This window comes from Octopus sinensis, linkage group LG8 (assembly GCF_006345805.1).
Source record: "Octopus sinensis linkage group LG8, ASM634580v1, whole genome shotgun sequence".
Taxonomy (NCBI): Eukaryota; Metazoa; Mollusca; class Cephalopoda; order Octopoda; family Octopodidae; genus Octopus; species Octopus sinensis.
In genome coordinates, this window is record NC_043004.1 from 81,113,001 (window position 1) to 81,120,766 (window position 7,766).

The window sequence follows — 7,766 nt, forward strand, 5'->3', positions numbered from 1 at the left end:
AATAATTACTTTAAATGAGGAAAAGATGGCCAGAATTAAAATTCCAATTCAACAAATTCTTGTGGGCCATATGGCGCTGTTTTATCTTGCGGGCAAACGGTGCAGATAAGCTCCTTTATTGAACCGGTATATTCAATATTGAACACGTATGTGACCGGGTCCTACAAATGCACGTAACAGGGGATCACATGTGAACTTGTATATCCACTGAAACTACGAACATGATGAAGCAATGCTGCCACAAACAAGTACAACTAAGAAATATTAAACAAACCAATTCCATACAGTTCGATATTCAAGGGACGAGGAATTATGTACATTACTCTTCTACTCTTTTACTTGTTTCAGTCCTTTGACTGCGGCCATGCTAGGATGAAAGGCAAAGCCGACTCCGGTGGAATTTGAACTCAGAACGTGTGGAAGCACTCCGTCGGTTACGACGATGAGGGTTCCGGTTGATCCGATCAACGGAACGGCCTGCTCGTGAAATTAACGTGTAAGCGGCTGAGCACTCCACAGACACGTGCACCCTTAACGTAGTTCTCGGGGATATTCAGCGTGACACAGAGAGTGACAAGGCCGGCCCCTTGAAATACAGGTACAACAGAAACAGGAAGTAAGAGTGAGAGAACGTTGTGGTGAAAGAGTACAGCAGAGATCACCACCATCCCCTGCCGGAGCCTCGTGGAACTTTTAGGTGTTTTCGCTCAATAAACACTCACAACGCCCGGTCTGGGAATCGAAACCGCAATCCTATGACCGCGAGTCCGCTGCCCTAACCACTGGGCCATTGCGCCTCCACAAACTCAGAACGTAGCGACGGGCGAAATACCACTCCTTTCAATAATGCTGCCCTTAGGTCTAAATTAAAAAGCAAATTTCGGCTTTATGGGGACAGACAGGCTGGCAGGGTAAGTAGAGCGTTGAAAAAAGATATCTTGAAGTATTTCTTCCGGCTCTTTATGTTCTAGGTTCAAATCCCGGCAGGGACAATTAAAATAATGGAGAGGGGGATTCGTAACATCGACAAACGCCTCTGGTCAACATTGCTGGCATGTGTCTAAATTAGGAAAAAATATTTCAGTTCCTTGCGTTCTGGGTTCAATTCTAGCCGAGGTCAATATTACATTTTAATTTTTCAAGGGTCAATAAAATAAAGTACTAAGTTAGAGCGTCAGAAAGAGTGACTTGAACCATCTATTCCAGTTCTTTGGTAAACTTAATCTCGTATCCGATTTAACCCCCACCATTATCCTATTACAGCCCCAGGCAAGCCTTGATTAAGCAAACAGGTCCTTGACCAAAACACGTTCAACGTTTGATCATCCTTTCATATATCTTTTTTCCTTTCAGACCTTGTATATCAAGAACTATATTATCCATTTCACCTTTTATCCTTCGTTTTCAAACAAATAGCTGCTATTTCTTGCTGGGTGATCAAGCCTGAAGAGTGTACCTCATTAGCTAGTGACCTAGCATCTATACTTAGTCAACGTGGAGGTGCAATGTCCCAGTGGTTAGGGCAGCAGACTTGCGGTTGTAGGATCGCGGTTTCGATTCCCAGACTGAGCAATGTTAGTGTTTATTGAGCGAAAACACCTAAAGCTCCACGAGACTCCGACAGGGAGTGGTGGCGAACCCGGCTGTACTCTTTCACCACAACTTTCTCACACTCTTTCTTCCAGTTTCAGTTGTACCCGTATTTCAAAAGGGCCAGCCCTGTCACACTCTGTGTCACGCTGAATCTCCCCGAGGACTGTATTAATAATACACGTCGCTGTGGAGTGCTCAGCCACTTGCACGTTCATTCCACGAGCAGGCTGTTCCGTTGATCGGATCAACTGGAACCCTCGTCGTTATCGTAACCGACGGAGTGCTACGACGACCAATTCAACCACAGCTCCGTACTAAACCAACAGACTTAAGATTTCACCTGCGATCATGAGATCACGTGACCTTTTTCTTTCTATCTATTTCTTTACTACCTACAAGGGGCTAAACATAGAAAGGACAAACAAGGACAGACAAACGGATTAAGTCGAATATATCGACTCCAGTGCGTAACTGGTACTTATTTAATCGAACCAGAAAGGATGAAAGACAAAGTCGACCTCAGCGGAATTTGAACGGCAGACGAAATACTGCTAAGCATTTCGCCCGGCGTGCTAACGATACTGCCAGCTCACCGCCTTCTATCTATCTGTCTTTTTTTTTTTTTTTTTAATCAACTGTTCAAATATCTAGTGCAGCTTTATTTAAAACAGTTTAGAACGACTAGTTAGAGATTTGCTTGTTATTTCTAGCATATCTACCGACCAGACTCATAAATTATGCTGTCATTAATGACATATCGTTAATCATGGCTTAAAATATTATTCATTTAATTACATTAGCTATTATTTATGGTGCAATTAATTCATTTCATTAATGAGTAGGCACTGCAAGTCCGAGTGGCTAAGAATTTTGTTTTGTAACCACAAGATCCTGATTTCGACCCTTCTGCGCGGCATTTTGGGCAAACGGCATTTTCTTTAGCTGCGGATCGACCCATACCTCGCGAGTGAAACTGAGTAGACGGAAACTACAATGAAGCCCGTCAGGTGGATTGTACTTATAATTCAAAAGGTACAGCCTTGGTACACGTGTCTAAGGAATATTCGGCCATATACACGTTAATGCAATGAACAGGAAATCCAGTTTATCAAGCAATTGAAACCACGTTGTCGAAATACAGAGACCCACCTCATAGGCAGAATCGTTTGAGCAGTGGTTCTCAACAACCGTTTTTTAACGTAAGGACCCCTCCTCATTACTTTTTTAGTCTGGGGTATCCCAACAACTAGCTTAGTAGTATTGTAGCCCAACCCCGGACAAAGTGAAGCCTATAGCATTTTATTGTTGACAGTAAACCACAGCATTCATAGATAAGAATTGGGCCCCTAAAACTGTGAGGTTCCAGGCAACTGCCCAGTGTGCCCATGTCTTCCCATGACACAGGTGGGCCCTCATAGCCATTCGATATTTAAAAACTAGAAGGTGGCGAGCTGGCAGAAACGTTAGCACATTGGGGCGAAATGCTTAGCGGTATTTCGTCTACCGTTACGTTCTGAGTTCAAATTCCACCGAGGTCGACTTTGCCTTTCATCTTTTCGCGGTCGATAAATTAAGTACCAGTTACGCACTGGGGTCGATGTAATCGACTTAATCCGTTTGTCTGTTCTTGTTTGTCCTTTCTGTGTTTAGCTCCTTGTGGGTAGTAAAGGAATAGGTATTTCGGGCCTTGTGCCTAGAGTAGAAAAGAATATTTAAAAACGAGCTTTCAAGATAGTTCTTTTTGAATACTTGTTTTTTACATGTTCACTCGGGTAGGTTTGCAATAGAACTGAGCGAACATGTTTCAGAGACTAGGAAGAAAAAGAAACCTAGTTCATATATATATATATATATATATAAGATTAATCAGCTGAAATTGCGAAGATGATCCGGTTCTTGACTGATGATTGAGGGCTTCGAATGTCCCGTCCGTGTTTTTTGTGTCGTCTTCTAAATGTTTCACGTTCTTGTCCCACTTTGTATATTTTTTTTACTTTTACATATATATATATATATATATTTATATAAAATATATATTGGAAGGTTTGGAGATGATGTACAGGTATTATATATTAGAAGAAATGAGGTACTCAGAAGATCGGATGGTTTATATTTACAGATATTTATTTGTATATTACATTTTTTATATATATATCATACAACTTAGATTAGCGCTTTCTCCCATTCTAGTGGGTTTGTACCTCATTTCTTCTAATATATATATATATATTATTATTATTATTATTATTGTTTATATAGATGTGCGTGTGTGTGAGTGTCTTTGTGTCCGAATTTGTCTCTTGCTTGAAAACCGGTGCTGGTGTGTTTATGTCCCTGTAACTTAGCAGTTCGACATAGAGAACGAACGAACAAGTACCAAACATAAAATGAAAACAAAAAAACAAAACAAAGAAATACTGGGGCCGAGTCATTCGACTAAAAATTCCTCAAGGCAGTACCCCAGCATGGCCGCACTCTAATAACTGAGACAAGTAAAAAAAAAAATACAAGAGATAAAACAATGTAACTTTGAAGAATATTTAACTGCTATTTCTAGCAGGCTGAGTGACCACTGAGGAGAGTCCATCGTGTCATAATGGTTTTACATTCGGTGCACAGCTGTGAACAACTAACTGACCCTTCTTCGTATCTGCCCTCCACGACCGTCACACTTGAATTACATTTTGATAATAGTAACAAAAAAATAACATTGACTCTGCTATCTGACCTCCAAACAGATTAGCAGTCACTAATCCCTGCTTCTATCTTCCTCTCTCTCTCTCTTTCTCTCTAACGCCATCTGTTTGCCTGTCTTTGTCCATCGCAAGCCATCTTTCATTCAACAAAGATTATTTCCTCTAACTCGCCTTCATTTTAGTTTAAGTTAATTGTATGTAAATATTTTCAAATTTCAAGTAGCGACCAACGGATGTTTCGTAGGAACACATCGCATTTCATGTTGGCGTCAGCCTTTAGCGTAAGAAGAAACCGTGTCTATTATTTTATATTTCAGGTGGCGAGCTGGCAGAAACGTTAGCACGCCGGGCGAAATGCTTAGCGGTATTTCGTCTGTCGTTACGTTCTGAGTTCAAATTCCGCCGAGGACGACTTTGCCTTTCATCCTCTCGGGGTCGATAAATAAAGTACCAGTTTCGCACTGGGTCGATGTAATCGACTTAATTCCTTTGTTTGTCCCCTCTATGTTTTGCCCCTTGTGGGTAGTAAAGAAATATATTTCAGAGGCGCAAGCATGGCTGTGTGATTAAGGAGACAGCTTTGCAACAATTTCGTTTCCAGTTCAACTTCACTCCATCGCACTTTCTACTATAACACTGAGCCAACCGATGCCTTGCTACTGAGTCTGGTAGACGAAAATTGTTTGGAGGCCAGTTCTAAACACAAAATATATATCTCTCTCTCTCACACACACACACACACACACACACACACATATATATTCTTTTACTTGTTTCAGTCATTTGACTGCAGCCATGCTGGAACACCACCTTTAGTCGAACATATCGACCCCAGGACTTATTCTTTGCAAGCCTAGTACTTATTCTATCGGGGTCTTTTGCCGAACCGCAAGGCGCCCGAAACTTAGCAGTTCCGCAAAAGTAACCAATAGAATAAGTACTAGGCTTACAAAGAATAAGTTCTGGGTTCGATATGTTCGACTAAAGGCGCTGCTCCAGCATGGCTGCCGTCAGATGGCTGAAACAAATGAAAGAATAAATCTATCTATCTATCTATCTATGTATATATGTATGTGTGTGTGTGTGTGTGTGTCAAGTAAAAAGTTAAAGAGTCAAAAGGAAGAATAAGTACGGTTAGGCAACTCTTTAATCACTACAAATGTTTCCATACATACAGGTCCTCGTATATATATTTCTTTATTGCCCACAAGGGGCTAAACATAGAGGGGACAAACAAGGACAGACAAAGGGATTAAGTTGATTACATTAAACCCCAGTGCGTAACTGGTACTTAATTTATCGACCCCGAAAGGATGAAAGGCAAAGTCGACCTCGGCGGAATTTGAACTCACAACGTAACGGCAGACGAAATACCGCAAAGCATTTCGCCCGGCGTGCTAACGGTTCTGCCAGCTCGCCGCCAAAGAATACTACCGGCTGTTTGGGAATTCTATGGGTGAACATTTGTACCCTTATACGTTCTTAACAGAACACACCTCAATTATGTGTGTGTGTGTGTGTGTGTGTGTGTGTGTGTGTGTGTGGTGTGTGCTTGTTGGTGTGTGCCTTTTGTTATAGGTACATAGGTACAAAGGCCTGAAATTTGGTGGGAGGGATCTGGTCGACAATAGCGACCCGGGTACTTGACTATTACCTATATCATCGACTCCGAAAGGATAAATAGTGAAGTTGACCTTGGCGAAATCTGAACTCTGTGTGTGTGGACAATCGAAATACTGTTAAGCATTTTGTCGCACGTGCTAACGGTTCAGCCAGTTCGCAACTCTTATACATAAATATGAGAGTGAGTGTGTGGTGGGGGGATAACTGTGTGGCTGTGTGTGTGTGTGTGTGTGTGTGTGTGTGTGTGTGTGTGTGTGTGTGTGTGTGCGTGTGTGTGTGTGTGTGTGTGTATACTTGTATGTGTGAATTACTTCATTGTGCTCTTAGTACATTTTGCACAGATGTGACAGTGATGGGCACCACATACAGCAGGTGTTCAGAAACCAAACCATCCAGCCTAAACATGCCTTTAGTCCGTCATGGAATTTTTGTTTGAGTGTTTTGCATTTATAAACTACTTCCTGTACCAGTAGATTCCCTTCAAATGACGCTTCATTCCCCTCCCCCGAAAGAACTAGACTACATTAGTACAAACGCAAATACATACATACACACGTACGTACATACATACATACATACATACATACATACATACATACATACATACATACATACATACATACATACATACGTACGTACGTACGATCGTTGGCGATTTTTCCTTATTTCACCTTCTTTATCTTTGGGCTTTTCTCTTTCCGACGAAGATCTATGCTCGAAACGTTAACAACTCTCTCCTTTTACCGAGCGTCAAATTAATATATTTCATGTGCACAACCTCACGTTTGTATTTTTTCTTCCTTTCTCTGTTTTATTTTTATTGTTTGTCTTTTCAATTGAATATGTGTGTTCACACACACACACTTATATAGATAGATAAATAAATACATATATACATACATACATACATACACACACACACACACACACACACACACACATATATATATATATATATATATATATATATATATAGGCGCAGGAGTGGCTGTGTGGTAAGTAGCTTGCTAACCAACCACATAGTTCCGGGTTCAGTCCCACTGCGTGGCATCTTGGGCAAGTGTCTTCTGCTATAGCCTCGGGCCGACCAAAGCCTTGTGAGTGGATTTGGTAGACGGAAACTGAAAGAAGCCTGTCGTATATATGTATATATATGTATGTGTGTGTATATGTTTGTGTGTCTGTGTTTGTCCCTCCAGCATTGCTTGACAAACGATGCTGGTGTGTTTACGTCCCCGTCACTTAGCGGTTCGGCAAAAGAGACCGATAGAATAAGTACTGGGCTAACAAAGAATAAGTCCCAGGGTCGATTTGCTCGACTAATGGCGGTGCTGCAGCATGGCCGCAGTCAAATGATTGAAACAAGTAAAAGAGTAAAGAGTAAAGAGTATATATATATACACAAATACACACACGCATATATACATATATTCATATGTAAGACTATGTTTCTTTATGTTCTAGCTACAGTGGAGACACGTGTGCAATAAAAACCGACACTTGACAACACACAAGTACCATAATATTGTCAATATATATAATAAAGTGATGTGCCAATGTGTTGGCTCTGATTATAGGGTCTGGAATGCAAACAAGCCTACAGGCAATAATAACATCTATTTTCGCACACATACACACACACACACATATAAGCACCTATAACAATATATGTTTCATATATAGTGAGGGATTACCAATTCGGGCAAAATACTTCATAAGCTCTCTGGTGAACTTAGATTACTGAAGAACTACAAGTAATCTCTTGGTAGGTACAAAGTTATGAGTCACCACAATTCTATATTGTAAATCCATGGATGGGCTTCAAATAAGTTGGTTTTTACAGGGATTTTTTGA